The sequence below is a fragment of the Heptranchias perlo genome, chromosome 22, assembly GCF_035084215.1.
Source record: "Heptranchias perlo isolate sHepPer1 chromosome 22, sHepPer1.hap1, whole genome shotgun sequence".
NCBI classification, from domain to species: Eukaryota; Metazoa; Chordata; class Chondrichthyes; order Hexanchiformes; family Hexanchidae; genus Heptranchias; species Heptranchias perlo.
Genome location: NC_090346.1, coordinates 28,891,469 through 28,911,863, shown reverse-complemented (window position 1 = coordinate 28,911,863; position 20,395 = coordinate 28,891,469). Strand labels below are relative to the sequence as shown.

The following is a 20,395-nucleotide window of genomic DNA, read 5'->3' as shown; positions in this document are numbered from 1 at the left end:
TTGCCCATTCACTTAATCTATTAATATCTGTCAGTAATTTTATGCTTCCATCTACACTGCTTACAATGCTGCCTATCTTTGTGTCATCGGCAAACTTGGATATGTGGCTTTCTATCCCATCATCTAAGTCGTTAATAAATACAGTAAATAGTTGAGGCTTCAACACAGATCCCTGTGGGACATCACTAATCACATCCTGCCAATTTGAGTACCTGCCCATTATCCCTACTCTCTGTCGCCTGCCGCTCAGCTGATTTCCTAACCAGGTCAATAATTTGCTCTCAATTCCATGAGCTTCAACTTTAGCTAACAGTCTTTTACGAGGTACTTTATCGAAAGGGGGATGCAATCCCAGTGAAAGGTTGTCAAGGGTTGGGATCAGGGTGGAGGGGGTCAAATTTTGTGGGGCCAGAAGGAGCATTAATGCTTCTCCTGGCCCCAGAAAAATCATTTAAAAACTTACCTCTAAGGTTTTTAGAGCAGCCTCCAACTTTTGAGATGCTTGTGGTAGGCGACCTTTAGGAGGTCAAGCCTGTGAGGGACTGCTTGCAGACTGCAGCACCTTGGCTGCTACCAGGGCCAGCTGGCTTCCTGGCACCATGGCACTGGTTGAAGTGATGGCAGGGGAGCAGGCATGTTGTTAATGTGAGAGAGGGCAACATGGCCCACTCCCATTGCGCCAGTGTCACTTTCATGGAGCACGGCTCAGGACTCTCACTGATCTGCTGGAGAGAAGACTGTAGGAGATCTGTGATGCAAATGAGGACCTTATCCATGTGGTTCCACAGCTTTTTGGAAGCGGTAGAGAGGGTAGAGCCCAGAGACGGAATGGCACCAGTTTCAGCTTCAATCAAATATGCTAGTGCTGCTGACACAGCCTCCTGGACAGAGGGCCCAGCTGCAGTGTCCACAGAGGTAGACTGAAGAGTGTTGATGCCTTGTGCCAGAATGCCATACAAGCTGGAAGCGGATTCCTCCAAATGCTCCAACATGGTTCCGCAGCTCTTGGGCAAGCAGTCCAATGCCTCAAGCAATTGCTGATGCGCATGGAAGATCTTTCTTTTAAAGATTGAGTCACTGATGTTTGCATCTTTGTCCATTTCTGCAGAGCTTGGACCGGAGCTTGCCTTCAGTCGAGCCATATCCTGGTCTGCCTTTTTCACTACCACCTGCTCCTGCTCAACAGTGCTGAGTGATGCACCCTGTGCAGACCCATTTAATTCATATTCTATCCCACCTGGGGTGCTGATTGCTATAAGTGATGCTTGGGAAGGATGGAACGAATGACGGTGTATCTTTGTGAGGGTGGTCCACCTCATTCTCAGATTTAGTGTGTGGTTCTTGTAAAGGGTTTTGCAGATGTGTGAGCCAGCTTCAAATGGCGTGCATGTTGAGACAGAGAAGCAGCAAGTTACGAGCAGGATGGTGAGATGATCAAGTACAAGAAAGTGACTCCAGTGTGAATGGAGATATGGGGGGGTTAAATTGGATAACCCCCAAAAAATGCATGGGGATTGTGGTACACGATTAACCCGTGCCCATTCATTGCGCTGGACGCAATACATTAAATTGGTGCTGCCAGCTGTTTTAAATGATTGGTGTCTGGAGCTAGTCCTACCTGCACTGTTCATTGGTTGCACGCATCAGCAGGGGGCCTGACATCGCGAGTAGCTGGCACTACTTAAAGGCAGCCTGCGCCTCTTAAAGGGAAGGTGCATTGTGGCTGTAAGAAGTGGTGGAAATCAATTGTGAACTGAATCTGTGCTGTAATATATTGAAGGTACAGCATGCATCAAGGTTTTCTGATAATGCACTGGAGGCCTTGGTGTAAGAGGTTGAGAGAAGGAGGGACATCCCTAACAATCAGTATTCAACTCATATGCTTTACCTCATGCTCACACACAGCACTGTTGCAAAGCTCACACCCATAACTCATAGCTGACACGCACACTGGCAGCTATTCAACCATGACAGCCACATCAGCCAAACATTTTGCAGGACACTCACTGACACACTTCCCTCTTTCTTGAAGGAGAAGGTGGCGCATAACAGGAGGCATCAACAAAAAACTGGAGGAGGACAAGTATGCCTACATGTCTTAACACCAATGGAGGAGACAGTGCTGACCATCATAGGAAGGAGCATTGCTGAGGCCATAGCCACTGGTGGTGCTGGAGGGATCGATGAGGGTCTCTGCAATTCTAATCCTCCTTCTCTCTTCGCACTTCTCCCTCATCCCACAATCTCTTCTGACTCACAAGCTGCAGATAGTGTCAGCACGCACTTCATACTTTCATCACTCCACTCACCACATCCTAACCTTGTCCCTTTTTCATTTCAGATACCCAAGAACTGGTATTTTCCCTGTCAGAGGAGGCAGTGGAAGAAGACGGTGATGATGAAGAGTTACCGTTACTTGATCTTACGCTTGCAGCCACCTGCTCAGATATTGACACTGTGCGTACTGTAGAGGCTAGGATAAAGGAGGGATCTGCAAGTGGTGAGACACCGGGCATAAGTGCGCAGGAGCCAGAATGGGGAGAAAGGATACCGCAGGCGCCAGCTCGCCGGAGGGCGAGGTTGCACACTAGTTCTGCTGCAGAGGATTCTGATGAGGACTTCAATGGTCCAGGCTACAGAAGAAAGCTGATGGACAGCCTGCGCACTATGTCAAGGAGCATGGAGGAATCCAGCTTCAACTTGGCACAGGGTTTTGCACAGAGCTTGGAGCCCATCTTTTCCAACATGGAACGGTGGTCACCTCCATCAGCACACCTGTGGAACCTATCATAATGCAAAGTCTGATGACCAATGTCACAGCTTCCATCAAAGTTCTGACTGCTGTCTTGGAAGCTCAGACTGCATCCATCGTGGCTATCGGTGCCACTGTTGAAAGAGGCTCCCAGGGCATCACAGCAGTCTAGTCATTTGTTCTCCAACAGATCACCAGGATTGCTGAGGCATCACCCCAGGTAATGGCAGTGGCTCCATGGAAGAAGAACCTGCTGTCCTCTCTCAGGGTGACAGCATTCCTGCTCCCACCCCTGCCACTCCACCAGTGCCCTTGCTGTTGCCTATCAGCTAGCCGGCCCAGACCGAGATGGTGCAGTCTGAAGCCGGGCTCACTAGCTCCAGAGCTGCTTGAGGTCCTCCTCCAAGGCCATCTGCAGTCTCCTCAATTGAAGGTCTGCAGCCTTCCACATCCCATGCTGCAGCCACTGGGGAAACATCTTGTAGGAGCACTAGGAATGGTAAAGGCACGCGAAAGACACACTAAGGGAATGCACAAGGGTGAATAGTTTAATCTTGTCTGCATTATTTAATGAGTCAATTTATAAATGTGGATTTGAATTTGCTTTTGATTGTGGTTTTTATTTCTGCGGTAAGCTGAGGGAGAAACCAATGTGTAATCATGAAGAGGACAATGTGATGGTGAGTAAGAGAGGAAAGATAAGGAGTGTGGGACTGTTGGTGAATGGGGAGGTGTGGTTGAGGTTACTGGTAACACTCATTAATAATCTGATCACATAGAGTCCTAGCAGAAAGGGTCTGTACATTGTAGCCCCCCTTCCTGTTCCTCTACTTCCTCCTCCTCCACTTCCTCCTCCTCCTCCACTTCCTTCTCCTCCTCCACTTCCTTCTCTTGCTCATGCTTCTCAGGTTCTCACCTGATAGGTGGTGGTAAGGGCTGTTCCCTCATAAAGACCAGGTTGTGCATTATTTGATACCCAATCAGCTGAGTACTGCAATGCTCCTCCAGAGCGGTCCAGGCAGTGGAAGCATTGATTGAGGATGCCGATGGTGTGTTCTATAATGTTCCTTGTAGCAGCTTGGTTCTCATTGTAGGCCTGCTGTGCCAGTCTGCATGGGTTCCTGGCCGGAGTCATGAGCTTTGTCATGAGGGGATAACCCTTGTCGCCCAGTAGCCAGCTTTGACTTGCCATGCTTGTTCAAATACAGGTGGTACAGAGGACTCTGCAGAATTAACAATATCATGACTGCTGCCAGTACAGCATGAATTTACCTGCATGGTGCGCTGCCTGTGTTCACAGACCAACTGCATTGAGTGAGTGGAATCCCTTTCTGTTGATGAATATGGCCGAGTTCAGATGAAGAGCACACAAGGCAACGTGTGTGCAGTCAATGGCACCCTGCACCATGGGATAGCCTTCAATCAGTGCAAAACCTCATGCTCGCTCCTCCTGCTTGTCTCTGGCAAGAGGGAATGAGATGCATGTGTTTCACATTGTATAGAGAGCTTCAGTGACCTCCCTTATACAGCAGTGCACTGCAAACTGCGAGATGTTGCTTATACCTCCACCAGCAGCCTGAAAGGACCCAGAGGCATAAAAATTAAGAGCCACAGTCACCTTAACAGCCACAGGCAATGCTGTCCTTACCACTGCTTTGAGGCTGCAGTTGTGGCTGAAGCAGTTGACAAATTTCAGTTACGACTTCTTTTGTGAACCGAAGATATCTGATACATTGGTCATTACTGGAGTTGAGGTAATAGAATTGCTTGCTGAAGACCTTCCACGGATATGGCCTCCTCCTGAGTGTCCTGTTCCCCCTCCTCCTCCTCCCTCTTCCAGCAGCTTGTCCTGCTCTGCGTGGCCTCTCTTCATTCTCGCAGTCATGTTCAATTCCCAGAGGAAGACCTACCAGGCTACGCATGTCTGGAAGCAACTTTTTTCAGCATTATATTTTAAATGCCACTAAAAGTACTGTAAAACCAGCCAGACCACTCTCTGTAGAGTATTGAAACTTTAGGCGAGTATAAGAAACCTCCTAAAGCACTTACACTTGCATCAGCAGCCAGAAGAAATAATCCAGCAACTAACCTGTAAGTACTTCATGATTCCCTTTAAATAGCACTGGTTGGGGGGTCCTCCATGCCGTTTAACATGGTGTTCAGCCATGCGAGGTTAAGGCAGGGCATTGACTGGAGTGTGGAGTTGCAAAATGGCAGCGATGGCTTCAAATCAGCGTTGCACACTGATTCGCATCATATTCTCCCTATTCTGCATGCTCCTGGCAGTCGTTAGGCGAGCGCACACAAATCCCTTTACCAAGCGGGCAAGAGGGTAAGAAAGGAGAGAAACTAAAGAAAGATGCGGGTTCAGGGCTCGGGCAGGAGGAACCTTGAGGAAAACTTGGCTTGATGGGCAAGGGTAAGGGAAGGATATGGTAGAGGCAGCTGAATTGATGGTCTCAATATTAGTGACAAAGAAGTCCATGAACTCCTCGCACTTGTTGTTGGAGGTGAGGATGGAGGGGGCAGAAGAGAGGTTTAAGGAGATGATTGGGAATGGAAAAAAGCTGGGGTTAGCTTTACATTCCAGGATGATCCTGGAGTAATGATCAGCTTTGTCAAAGGAGAGCAGGGACTGATGGTGCTTGATATGGTCCAGCCAGATCTGGCACTGAATGGCTAAGGGAGTTTTGTGCCATATCCATTCAAGTCTGCACTCCTTGGACCTAAGATCATGAAGATGGGGGCTGGACTGGGGAGAATGATCAGGGTAGGAGAGAGTAAGGATTTTACTGGGGACAAGGGCATCAAAGGCGGAGGTGAGGGAGTGGTGGGGCAGGTTGACAGGTAGGCAGCAGGTGAACTCATCTACCAACTGCTCATTTTATGCCACTATTAAAATCAAACCCCAAGCTTTTAAGTTTTGTATTCTGGGATCTCTGCTCTTTGTAATTCATTATGTTCAATGGATCCAAATCATGAACAACAAAAGCCAATAATGCCAGGTACATTGAAGGTTGTGAGCTGCACCATCATCAAATTGTTAAACTCTCTGGGACTCTGAGGCATACCAAAAAGCTCATCCTTCTTAAATGGTTAAATTCAACATAAATGTCTGTCAAAAACAATAGAATTAAGGTTAATATATAACCTCTGGACACTTCTACTAGCTAACAACACTGAAAATACTATAGGGAGAACCACTATGTCAATGAAACAGAGGAAGAGAACAAAACAATTGAATCTTTCATGCTGTTGAATGGACAGGCATTTGACAGCCCTGATAGATATGGTGGTCAGATTGTTGGAGATGAAGAAAGTCACTTTCAATTGCGAAGTGCAGCCTTGAAAAAATTTAATAAATACCAGCAACCTCCCATTTGGTTGCTTACAAGCTGAGGAGGAGGCTAGGCTGTGCATCTAATGGGACAAAATGTGAATTGAGTGGAGGCCAATGCCATGGCAGAGAATGAAGGTAGATGCTCAGTTGAGATTTGTATGTGCAAATGGTAGTTGATTTACCAAAGAAAGAAAATTAAATAAGAAAAAGGAATAAGTTTGGGATCCTAGGAAGGAAGCAGAGTGTGTCCTGAAGTGCAGTATAGGAAGATTATTACATTATTATTGGTAAACTCTCTGTCCCTTCCTGCCACACTCTGCTTATCTTTACTCAAATCACTACACTGCTCTGTTGCCTTGACTTTCCTCATTAGATTTCTAAATTTCCCCTCACCTGACCCCTCCCCCCCCACCTTTTTAGTTTAAAGCCCTATCTACAGCCCGAGTTATTCGATTTGCCAGGATGCTGGTCCCAGCCCAGTTTAAGTGGAGCCAGTACCAATGGAGCAGCTCCCTCTTTCCCCAGTACTGGTGCCAGTGCCCCATGAATCAAAACCCCTTCCTCCAACACCACTCTTTGAGCCACGCATTTAACTCTCTGATCTGTTTGTCCCTATGCCAATTTGCATGTGGCTCAGGTAGTAATCCAGAGATTATTACGTTTGAGGTTCTGCTTATTAATTTTGACCCTAGCTCCTCAAACTGTCTCAGCAAGATGTAACTAATATTAGTAAAGAAAAAGTACGAGAGAAATTAATGTGATTAGAAGCCAACAAATCCCCTTGACCTGATGGCCTACATCCTAGGGTTTTAAAAGATATGGCTACTGAGGTAGTGGATGCATTGGTTGTAATCTTCCAAAATTCCCTAGATTCTAGAGCGGTCCCAATGGCTTGGAAGGTAGCAAATCTAACACCGTTATTCAAGAAAGGAGGGAAAGAGAAAACAGGGAACTACAAGCCAGTTAGCCCGACACGGTCATCGGAAAAATGCTGGAATCCATTATTAAGGTAGTGCTAACAGGGCACTTAGAAAATCACAACATGATTAGGCAGAGTCAGCATGGTTTTATGAAAGGGAAATCGTGTTTGACAAATTTATTAGAGTTTTTTGAGGATGTAACTAACAGGGTAGATAAAGAAGAACCAGTGGATGTGGTATATTTGGGTTATAAAAAGGCATTCGATAAGTTGCAGCATAAAAGGTTGTTACACAAGAAAAGGGCTCATGGGTTTGGGGGTAATATATTAGCATGGATAGAGGACTGGTTAACAGACAGAAAGCAGAGAGTAGGAATAGAGAGTAGGTCATTTTCAGGTTGGCAGGCTGTAACTAGTGGGGTGCCACAAGAATCGGTGCTTGGGCCTCAGCTATTTACAATCTATATTAATGACATAGATGAAGGGGCCAAAAGTTATGTACCCAAGTTTGCTGACGATACAAAGCTAGGTGGAAAAGCAAGCTGTGAGGAGGAAACAAACAGTCTGCAAAGGGAAATTGACAAGTTAAATGAGTGGGCAAGAAGGCGGCAGATGGAGTATAATGTGGGGAAATGTGAGGTTATTCTCTTTGGTAGGAAAAGTAGAAAAACAGAACATTTTTTAAATGGTGAGAAACTATTAAATGTTGGTGTTCAGAGAGATTTAGGTGTCCTTATACACAATACACAGAAAGCTAACATGCAGGTACAGCAAGCAATTAAGAAGGCAATTGGTATGTTGGTCTTTTTGCAAGGGGGTTGGAGTAGAAGAGTAAGGAAGTCTTGCAGCAATCGTACAGGGCTTTGGTGAGACCGCACCTGGAGTACTGTGTGCAGTTTTGGTCTCCTTACCTAAGGAAGGATGTACTTGCCTTAGACGTGATGCAACGAAGGTTCACTAGATTGATTCCTGGGATGAGAATGTTGTCTCATGAGGAAAGTGTGGGTAGATTGGGCCTATACTCTCTGAAGTTTAGAAGAATGCGAGGTGATCTCATTGAAACATATAAGATTTTAAGAGGGCTTGACAGGGTAGATGCTGAGAGGATGTTTCCCCTCTCCAGGCTGGAGAGTCTAGAACTAGGTGTCAAAGTCACAGAATAAGGTGTCGGACATTTAGGACTGAGACTAGAAGGAATTTCTTCATTCAGAGGGTCGTGAATATTTGGAATTTTCTACCCCAGAGGGCTGTGGATGCTCAGTCGTTGAGTATATTCAAGACTGAGATCGATAGATTTTTGAACTCTAAGGGAATCAAGGGATATGGGGAATGGAAGAGAAAGTGGAGCTGAGATCGAAGATCAGCCATGATCTTATTGAATGGCGGAGCAGGCTTGGGGGGCTGTATGGCCTATTCTTGCTCCTATTTCTTATGTTCTTATGTTCTTATGATAATCCATTCACTTCAGAATTCACAACATTTAAAGGACAAAATTCATAAATTGGAAAGGGTGCAGAGCGGGGCCACTAGATTAATTCCCAGCTTAAAGCATCTTAGTTATCAAGATAGGCTAAAAGAGCTGAGATTCTATACTTAAGAGAAGCGTAGACCTAGGGGTGATCTGATTGAAGTTTAAAAGATGATGAAGGGAATAGATTGTGTTCGAATTGACAGTTTGTTCCAATTAAATGTGTAAGGGAGGACCAGGGGTCACAATTTTAAGTTATACAAGATCAGATCTATGTTAGGAGGTGATTATTTTCCCAGAGAATAGTGAACATCTGGAACAGGCTACCGGCTCGTGCGGCAGACGCTGATTCGCTGAATTCCTTCAAGCGAGAGCGGGATCTGTTTCTGGCTGGGGCGGAGATCACCTCTTACAAAACGTAAGTAATGCGCTGCATAGGACTCAGGGCCAGAGTGATTTCCTGGAGCAGCTTCAATCGCCAAAGGGGCTGGCGAGGAATTTCCCAGATTTTCCCCCCAAATTGGCTGGGGTTTGTGTCTGGTTTTTCGCCTCCCCCAGTAGATCACATGGCCTGGGGTGGGGAGTGTATATATTGTGATACACAAGGTATCATGATTGTGTGGGACAGGCTGGATGGACCAGAAGGTCTTCTCCTGTCCGTCATTGTTCGTATGTTCGTATAACATTCAAAGCAACACCGCACTATTATCAAAAGCTTTCTTTTCAGTCTGAGCTGTTATGGGAGGTTGGAGAAAAGTTTTTTTGCTACAATGTGATTAAGGAAAAAATGAAATTGAGAATAAACAGTTTGTATAATATTGTTGGTGAATAAGGAAGGGGGAAAATAAACAGTTAGAATGGAAAAAACAGAGAAATATAACCAATGAAAAAGAAAATTGACACATGGGGGTGATTTTAAACCCCAAGAATGGGTGGGTTGGGGGTCGGGTGGGAGTTGAAAATAGTTGTTTTTTGGGTCGCGACCGCAACCTGGCTTTATTTCCAGGTTTAATGTCGGCGTATAAAAGTACAGGCATCCCCGGGAATGCAAAGTCTGAAAATTTTGCTGGTGCGAGCCAAAAAAACAACTATTTTCAACTCCCTCCCGCCCCCAACCCATCCGTTCTTGAGGTTTAAAATCACCCCCATAGACTCGATGGTCATGATGCAGAAGACAGGCATAAGAAATGTTATTATAAATGTATAATAATATGACCCAGGACTTCTTAAATGCTTGAATATTTCCTAGGAAAACTCATGAACCTCACTATGCATTTTATTTAAGTTACTTCCATCTTAATGTATGATTTAATTTCCCACATTTCAATTTCCCAATGTGAAAGGCTATGTACTGAGATACTAAGATGGCCACAGGAACATAATTAAAATATTATGGTATCCAAGAAGAGAACAAAGGATGTCTGGTAGCATCAGCAGGCATCTTAAAAAAAAATCTTTAAACCAATCTGACTAAATGGAGCTTTTAATGATCAAAGCTTTTTTTCAATTTTAATTTTGTATAAAGTTCTCCTTTGTGATAAATTAAGTTGTGATCAGTTGCAATTTTCAATGGCCCTTACCCTACTAGACATTCATTTATTGGTTGGAACAGACACATTCATTGATGGAACTGAAAAAGCACTTATGTGGAGGAAAGGACTGATGTTGTCAATTTGAGCTTGTGTTTATTGATAGCCATCTGATGTGGAGAATATGGTGCGTGTCTTCATTATAGTGATATAGATTATTTTGATCAGCGCAGCTCAGACATTGCAGAAAGCAAGCTGGAAAGAATACTGTGGAGACCTGCTGATGTGTGAAATGTAAAAGCTTAAATCCAATATCTTTCTGCTAGAGAAGAGAAATGCCTTTTTAGCTTTGCCAAGTTCCACACATCTCATGGGAGATTCACACTTTTGCATTTCTTCAATGCTTTCAAAGCAAATGCTTCAATGTATAAATCTGTGAAAGTACTGACAGGGCAAAAAAATAGTGTTGTGCTAGTCTGAATATTGTGCCTTGGAAAAATATATTTTTGAAAATTATTCAATGCCCAGCAAATACATTTTTATTTGTGTTAAAGTTGCAAAGAAATATTGAAACTAACATTTTTGGAAAATTCCAACATTTATCACCTCAACAGTAACTGAATGGAATTCATTATCAAAATACTGGCGTGTGACAATATTTTGTCTATTATACAGTTAAATAGGAACATCACAGATGAGAATAGGCCATTCACCTCCTGAAATCTTATTCCTCCAGAACCATGATTCTTCTATTATAACACCCAGCCTCATTTTGAATGTGTCTAACATTTTTGCCAGGACTACATTTGGCAGATTGTTCTAAAGTCATCCTTTGAGTAAAGAAATTCTTCTTAATATCTCATTAATTTAATTGTTCGTCTATACACCACTTGTTATTTTACATAACTGAATGATGTTCTTTCTTAATTACCTACATTCTAGGCTGCTCAACAAAACCTTCTCTGATCATACCTCATAGCTCATCTCTTTTTTATTTGGGATCAGTATTATAGCTCTCTCTCACTCTCTCCACTGCACTCTTTTCAGCTTATTTGATTGGAGTGATACCTTACTGAAAATAAAGCCTGTGAAATGTCAGACAGTAGAAGACATGGCCACAACTCACGATAGTTGTGTGGGTCATATAGTTCTAAGGCAAGAAGGGGCCAACTTTCCTGATTTTGTCAAGTTGAGTAAAAAGGCAATGAAGTTTAGGTTAAAAGTTACTAATGGAATTTTGATCATGTTTAGCACTGTTCTGACCAATCCTAGTCCTCAAGATGGATTAACGAACATTAGTGACACCTACCTGGGGAAAAAGATGATTTTTGTTGGTTAAAGCCTTATTAAGGTCACTTATGATAACTTTATGCACAATTACAATAATCAAAACATGGCATACTGAACTTAATAAAGAGGAAGATTTCCATGGATCAGCACAGCAGTAACAGAAGTTAATAGTAAACAGCCGTTTTCTGCCCAAGGGCATTGGTGCAGTGGCCTTTGCTAGTTTTGTTACAGTGGAAGAGGAGAAGGCTGCTCAGGAGCATAGAGAATACTGAAGGCTAATGACTGATACATTGAACAACTCCAAGTGGCAACAGGATCAACTACATGGCATGATGGAGAAGTGCATGAGGAGACTATGATTGAGATGTACCATCTCACACAAGAATACCTGCAGGGACAGTCAACTTTTTTTGCTTTGTGGCCAGTGGATGGTGCCATCTCTGCAAAATCCTAGGACCTTAGCTGAGAATGTCTACAAAAGAGCACAGAGATGAACTAGGACCCTCATTGAGCAAATATGCACTGTGCTAAAGCAACAGTTTAGATTTAGATGCTTGGATTATTCAGGTCCAGCCATACAATACGCTCCAAAAAAGTCCACAACAACAGTGAAGAAAAAAGCAATGATGCAAGTCTATCAGACTTCAACACAGGTACATTTTGGGCCTTCTGCATCCCCTGAGCAACAGACAGGAAGACAGATATGTGAGGGTCTCATCTCTCAATTCTTCCAGTGATTTCTGAAATCGGATGCCAATCATTTTTACTGGACACATTTATAATCACAGAACCACTATTTAGTTTCTCTGCTTAGTTTTGGAGAAGAATTGGGACAACTGACACTTTCTTTTCAGCACAATCTAAGAATGACACAGTGAAAGTGAATGACTTTTGTTAAATTATAATTTGACAGTGGTAGTTATGTACGTGTTTAATGCTGTTGTGCTTCAAGAATTCTTCATGCTTTAAAGACTCATCATGCCAGCTGTGTATGTGTCCTACCACTAAGTGCTTCCCTAGTTGGGGGAGTAACACTGGTAGGCGATTTTATAGTGAACTAGCAAGCTGCAGAAAATATAGAAAGTTATCTGTGCTGTCCAAGGCAATGTTTATTGTCAATTGCGCAGTGTTATTTGATGGTACAAAACTGCTGTTGAGTGCCAATTAGCTGCTGCTACTCCATAAATGCCACTACTGGAGGGCACTTCACCACCCGTGATCTTTGTGACCATAGAATGGTGAACATTTATGTGGCTGCCTATAATTAAGTGAGTTGCAGCTGGCCATGACTGCATCTTGGAATTTGAACCCCTCTAGAGTAGCAGTTGAAGTAATTATGAGAGATGCCCACATTGCAAAAGCCATCGGTCTTGCTACATACTGAATGGCACACTGCAGTGCAGAGAGCAGTGGCTCCAGGACACCACTCATGTTAACTGGAATGGATTGGAAATTCCATGGGAGTTCTCCCGATCTCCTGCCATATCTTCGGTAGAAGATCGGGAGAACCTCCATAGAAATTTTACTCTACATGTTCTGCGCTGTCCTAAAAGCTCTATTGACCTCACATCTACCAAGGTTTTTTCCTAAACAGTTGAACAATAGCTTCCTCAGTGATTTATCGTCTCAGGTTCTGCTACCTGTTAAATCCTGCACCTTCCAATTATGCACCAGTTTTGCCTTTAATGAGGATTGAGACACAACAACAGCTTGCACTTGTATAACACCTTTAATGCACCTCAAAGTGCTTCACAAATAAAAAATGAATGCTAAGCAATAAAGGAAGAGTTAGAGGAGATGCTTAAAAGCATGATCAAAGAGATAGATTTTAAATGAGGCTTTTTGAAAATCGGGAGAGAGGAAGCATGATAAAGGGGCTTTGGTAGGGAGTTTCCAGAGGGTAGGGCTAAGACTGGTGAAGATTCTGCCCCTGACAATGGAGTAGAGGGAGGAGGGTACAAAGCAGGCCAGAGCCTGAAGGCTAGATGGCATAGACTGAGGTGTTGGTCACAGAAGCAGGGTTGGGTGAGGCCATGGAAGGATTTATTAGTGAGGATGAGGATTTTGAATTCAATCAATTGGGGACAGGGAGCCACTGGAGGTTGGTAACAACAAAGGTTATAGGTGAGCATACCTCAATGTGGGACAAGTTGCTAGTGGCAGAGTTTTGGATGAGTCTGAGTTTATGTAGGATAGAGGTCAGAATACGGGTGAGCAAGACACTGGAGAAATTGACTGTGGAGGTAACAAAAGCATGGTTAAGGGTTTCAGGGCAGTGGGGGTGAGGTGAGCGTAGAGGTAGGCAATATCACACAGGCGGATGGTTGCACACATTGGTCCTGGTGATGAATGCTGCGAGTTGGCTCATGGAAATTCTTTCCAGCGCAACATTTGCTCTCCCATCATAACATGCATCTAATGCAACTCATTTAACTCTGCTATTTTCAATTCTAGTACCTCACTTGCCACATTCTTATTAGGTGATTTCGGGAGACTTAGAAAGAGACTTGGGAGTAATAGCAAATTCATCATCTTTGATATCTGGACAATGACATCTGAAAGATTATATTAAGGTTTACAGTGCCATATTAGTAGTACTATGTTCAATCTAGGGTTCCCAACTCTCCTGCTTTTGGTGGGAGTCTGGAATCGGGGTGCTCGGGAATCGGGGGGGGGGGTCAGGAATCAGAGTCTTGTTGGCAATCGGGGAGAGGGGCTCGAGGGTGGGGGGGGCGAAGAGGGAGACTGGGGAATAGGGGCTCAGGGAGATAGATTGAGACTGGGAAATGGGGGGTCTGGGGGAAGAGATAGGGAATGCGGACTTGGGGAGGAGAGATGGAGACTGGGGAATGGGGGCTCAGGGGGGGTGAGATGGAGACTGGGGAATGGGGGCTCAGGGGGCTGAGATGGAGACTGGGGAATGGGGGTTCAGGGGGTGAGATGGAGACTAGGGACTGGGGGATCGGGGGGGGGAGAGATGGAGACTGGGGAATGGGGGTCAGGGAAAGATGGAGACTGGGGAATGGGGGATTGGGAAGAGAGATGGAGACTGGGGAATGGGGGCGCGGGGAGAGAGGGAGACTGGAGAATGGGGGCTCGGAGTGGGGAGATACTGGGGAATGTAGGATTGGGGAGACAGATGGGGATGGGAATGGGGGCTCAGGGAGAGAGGGAGACAGGACGGGGGATCAAGTGATGGGAGGCCGGTGGAGAGAAGGGGACTGGGGGTCGAGTGATTAGGGCTTAAGTAGGGGCGAGCAGAATGGTGTGGGGCTGGGTGTGGGTGTGGGTTCAGCCAGCAGAGCCGGGAGCAGCTGCAACGTGCTGATTGGGAGCGGCACTGAGAAAGGAGCAACCAATAAAAGGGTGAATGAAATCTGGGGACCTTACTGTGGGTAAATGGTGAAAGATTGTTTCCACTGTTGGGTGAATGGTGAACTAGGGAACAGAAACCAAGGCTTCTCACTGGAAGAACCAAGGAGGAAGAGAGGAGGAAGGTTCTCGAACTGAGGGCTTTTAGATCGCGGGGTCCATCACCACATATGACTATTGAGGTAGAGGCTTAAACTGGAAAGGGATAAATATTTGGAAAAGAGGAATGTAAAAGGATCCGGCGGGAATGGGGTTACAGGAGAGAGCGCCAGCACTGGGGGCTGAACGGCCTTCTCCTGTGCTGTAATTTCTATAATTCTATGAAAACTCTCCTTTATTGAGACTGAGTCCAGGAACTCTTTTAGAAATGTTGGTGCTGAGCTGAGTTTAGGACGATGTGCCCTGTGAGAATTGCTCCAAACGCCGTGCCCGCTGCCCTTTGTGCGATCTCTTGGTTTGGTTCAGATTGGTCAGTACTGACCGGTTTTGACGTGTGAAATCCAAGTACAGATCAGCTCTGACTGAAGCTCCCATTTCAGAGTTGTCACCTTCACACGGAACTGTAGTCCAAACCAGAATTCAAGGAGACAGGGAGAGAGGTCGGGCCTATGGCAGCAAATGGGGAGCCTGACCGCGCCTTGTTGCAGTGCCCAGGATTTCTGGCTATGGTTTCAGGGTGAATATCAGAGGTTATAGGATTACTACTAATTACAGGTAGGATATCGGGGCATTACACCTATTATTACCAGTTACATATAGACTATCAGTGAGTTATTGTATTACTGTTGATTATATGGAGAATCTGAGTGTTACCAGTATTACTATTAGTTACCAGTGCAATTTCAGTGAGTTACTATTAGTTACTGGTGGAATCAAAGTTTCTCCTACCTCTAGTTTCCCCCCTGTGAATAGCTTCCCCAGCTTTGGCTTCCCCTCTTCCCCGCCCTTGGCTTCCCTTCGTCACCTGCTCATGGGTAGCGTCCTGATTCTCGGAACTTTTCGCAAAATCACGAGCAAAGACACTCAGCTACTGGGGACCCAACCGTTATAACGTAAATGCAATAACATTTGTAGAAGTCATGTGATCAGGACATCATGTGGTCAGAACATCATGTGGACAAACCTCCAAGAATGTCTCCAACCAGAGTTGGCAAACCTAGTTCAATCCTGCTCACTAAGTTACAAAAAATACATACGCGCATTGGAGGGAACAGGAAATGAATTGATCTACAAAGCAGATAAGCTGTAAGGATAGTTAGAGAAACTCAAGCTTTATAGTCTGGGAAGATGATGGATTAGTAAAGTAAATCCAGAAAATTATTTCAAAGTAGGCCAGGCCCTTAAGACCAGAGGACATAAATTTAAATTAGTGAGAGATAAATTTAAAAGAGATATTAAGTAGAATGCCTTTCTTCAAGGGAGTGGAATAATCAAAAGCAATAGGGATGTACTAAATGCAGTTGGATGTCAGGCAATGACCATCTCCAACAAAAGAGAGTCTAACCACCTCCCCTTGATGGCATTACCATCGCCAAATCCCCCACAATCAACATCCTGGAGGTCATCATTGACCAGAAACTTAACTGGACCAGCCGCGTAAATACTGTGGCTACAAGAGCAAGTTAGAGGCTGGATATTCTGCAGCGAGTAACTCACAGTCTGACTCCCCAAAGCCTTTCCACCATCTACAAGGCATAAGTCGGGAATGTGATGGAATACTCTCCACTTGCTTGGATGAGTGCAGCTCCAACAACACTCAAGAAGCTCGACACCAACCAGGATAAAGCGGCCCACTTGATTGGCACCCCATCCACCACCTTAATCATTCACTCCCTTCACCACTGGCGCACTGTGGCTGCAGTGTGTACTATCTACAAGATGCACTGCAGCAACTCACCGAGGCTTCTTCAACAGCACCTCCCAAACCCGTGACCTCTCCCACCTAGAAGGACAAGGGAAGCAGACGTCTGGGAACACCATTACCTGCACATTCCTTTCCAAGTCACACACCATCCTGACTTGGAAATATATCGCCGATCCTTCATTGTTGCTGGTCAAAATCCCGGAACTCTCTACCTAACAGCACTGCGGGAGAACCGTCACCACACGGACTGCAGTGGCTCACCACCAACTTCTCAAGGGCAATTAGTGGTGGGCAATAAATGCTGGCCTTGCCAGCGATGCCCACACCCCACGAATGAATAAAAAAACTGCTGAAATGGGAGATCTAGAGTACGAGAGGAATGAACTTTTCACATCCTTGGTTTTTCTTACTCTTATGCTCTTAACTTTTTTTCCGTGTCAGTACATTTCTTTTTTGGGTACATGTCTTTTATAACTATAACTTTCAATCCTATGCACCATTTCCTGTGCTGATATTTTATGGTAATGTTCATGAATTACCTTTATGCTCTTCTTTACATTATATGACTTTTTTCATTTCTATCCTGGTGCTCCTAGCTGTTGATACAGTGCTCACCATCTTAATAATATAGTTATATGCTTGCATTCTTCTCTACCAAATTGTTCTCATCATGCTCCATCACAGAGTCCATGAGAGCTGGCAGCACATCATTACTAACATGGGATTTTCTCTGTTGCCATTGAGCCATTCTTTAATGCAATTATACATTTTACAGTCAGATTAATGACCTTTCTGCCTTATATACTGGTTGAGTGGCTCGTTAGCTGCATGAGAAGTGTTAAAGGATCATTTTAACAGGAGCACCTGGGTTGGTTGATATTTTTGTGTACTCTGAAAGAGACTGCAAACTGCGTGTGATGCTCCGTGAACCATTCGCACCTTTGGAAAGTTCACTCTAAAAGCAATCCTTTACACTAATTTCTTCATTTTGATGAAGTTAAGACAGAATGTGTGGCTTTCAAAATCAACCAATAATTTTCCACGACCATAACTTGCCTTAATTTTGGGCTTTACTAAATACGAGGCCACGACAACTATTTACGCAGACTTCTGGAATTACAGAGGGGCATTAGTCACTTAAAAACATCGTTCCACATCATTTGTTTTTGTAACAAATTCATCCATTATCCTCTATTCCTTCTTCCCTCCTCAATCTTCGAGTGTAAAAATCATAAAAGCATCTCCAATCTGTTTGCCATTCCTAGCCTTTCCAAACAAGGATCAGCTCTCATGGCAATAAACAACAGCATCTCCTGAGGATGAAAAGTGGATCATGTTAAGTAATTGGAGATAAGGACAAATGAATGGAGATCAGATTTGTATAAGAAGGCAGCCAAGCAAGACCATGACAATGGGCAGGACTTTCAACTTTGATGGGAGCATAAAACGAATGGTAGCGATCGGCCAGCATTTCCATTCTGAAGAGGAAAACCAGACAGAGTATATAATGGGCGACTGATCCATTACTGCCCGTTTTACACCTCTGCTGAAGTTGAAAGTTCCACCTGATGGGGTTGATTTTAAATGTTGTTCCCAGGCAGGAAACGGTTGGCAGCAGGGCAGCCCGGCGATTTTCATTTGGGAGAGATGTATAATGGGTTGCTGGACTCAATATCGCCAGTTTTACACGATTACCCAAAGTCAAAATTGCCCCCCATATGTGAACCATCCTGATCAATGAAGACAAAAAGAATGACATGTTGAAGTCTAAACATATGGGCTTCCTTCAAGCAATTAGGAAGGCAAATGGTATTTTGCCCTTTATTACAAGATGATTTGAGTACAGGAGTAAAGATGTCTTACTGCAATTATATAGGGCCTTGGTGAGACCGCACCTGGAGTATTGTGTACAATTTTAGTCTCCTTACCGAAGAAAGGATATACCTGCCATAGAGGGAGTGCAACAACGGTTCACCAGACTGATTCCTGGGATGGCAGGATTGTCGTATGAGGAGAGATTGAGTAGGCTAGGCCTGTATTCTCTAGGGTTTAGAAAAATGAGAGGTGATCTCGTTGAAACATATAAAATTCTTACAGGGCTCGACAGGATAGATGCAGGGAGGATATTTCCCCTGGCTGGGGAGTCTAGAACCAGGGGTCACAGTCTCAGAATAAGAGGTAGGCCATTTAGGACTGAGATGAGGAGAAATTTCTTCACTCAGAGGGTGGTGAATCTTTGGAATCCTCTACCCCAGAGGGCTGTCGAGGCTCAGTCATTGAATACATTCAAAACAGAGATCGATAGATTTCTAGATATTAAAGGCATCAAGGGATATGGAGATGGTGCAGGAAAATGGCGTTGTGGTAGAAGATCAGCCATGATCTTGTTGAATGGCGGAGCAGGCTCGAGGGGCCTGATGGCCTACTCCTGCTCCTATTTCTTGTGTTCTTATCATTGCAGCAAGGTTTGCCCTATTACTGCCAGATGCTTGATCCCCCACAAAACTCAATGCATACTTTCATAGAATCATAAAATGATACAGCACAGAAGAAGGCCATTTGAACCATCTTGCCTGTGCCGGCTCTTTGGTAGAGCTACCCAAATAGCCCCACTCCCCTGCTCCTTTCCATAGCCCTGCAATTTTTTTCCCTTCAAGTATGTATCCAATTCCTTTTTGAAAGTTACTATTGAATCTGCTTCCACCACCTCTTCAGGCAGTGCATTCCAAAACACAACTTGCTGTGTGAAACATGTTTTCCTCATGCCACCTCTGGTTCTTTTTCCAATCATCTTAAATCTGTGTCCTTTGGTTATCGACTGTTCTGTCGCTGAAAACAACTTCTCCTTATTTTCTCCATCAAAACCCTTCATGATTTTGAACACCTCTATCAAATCTCCTCCGCACCCCTTCTGCTCTAAGAAAAACAACTCCAGCTTCTCCAGTCTCTCCATATAACTGAAGTCCGGCATCTCTGGTGCCATTCCAGTAAATCTCTTCTGCACCTTCTCTAAATCCTTGATATCCTTCCTGAAGTGTGGTGCCCAGGATTGAGCACAATACTCCAGCTGAGGCCTAACCAATGTTTTATCAAGGTTCAGCATAACTTCATTGCTTTTGTATTTTATAGGCTCAATTTTGAAATGGTGGCAGGTTGGCAGCGGAGGTGGGGGGTGGGGGGGCAGTGAAGATGTGCGTGACAAACCCGAATAAACAAAACTTACCGTTTCCGACCCGATCGCATCGTACTTGATGGCCATTAATGTCCTCTCCTGGTTTCGCACCCAGCAGCCAGCCTGATTGACAGGCTAGCTGCTGTCAGGAGCTGCAACGTGAGGGGGGAGAGCGAGAAAGAGAGAGAGTGAAACGTCATCCAACGCTGAAACAGAAGATCGGCGGGGAGAGGGGAAGATCGGGGGGACATTGGGGGGGTGAAGAGGGGGAGATCGGAAAGGGAGACATCGGACATCGGAGCACCGGTTTCACCAGGCGTGAATCAGGAGCTGTGGGAAAGCTGCCCAGGTGAGTTAAAAATCATTCCAATTACCTAATATGTCACAAGTAAAGTGAGGTACATTTGGTTCTTTAACTATCATCCCACCGGCTTTAATTGCCGGCGGGACTTCTGGATTCGGGATGCCCATGCGCACACAGGTGCGTCCGTGGGGAAGTCGGCGGGTTGGAGCCGGGCTCCGAACCCTAACCGGATTTCCCCGATATTTGGAGCCTCCCTGCCCCCAACGCACCCGCAATTTCCCAGGGAAAACGAGCCCAATGTCTCTATTTATAAAGCCAAGAATCCCATCTGCTTTCTTAACAACCTTCTCAACTTGTCATGCCACCTTCAAAGATTTGTGTACAT

General features: G+C 44.7%; 1 pseudogene; it reads right to left on the bottom strand.

Moving 5' to 3' along the window:
• Positions 1 to 1,142, bottom strand: part of LOC137340534 (putative nuclease HARBI1) — a 34,059-nt pseudogene extending 32,917 nt beyond the window's left edge.
• Between the last annotated feature and the right edge of the window lie 19,253 nt (positions 1,143 to 20,395).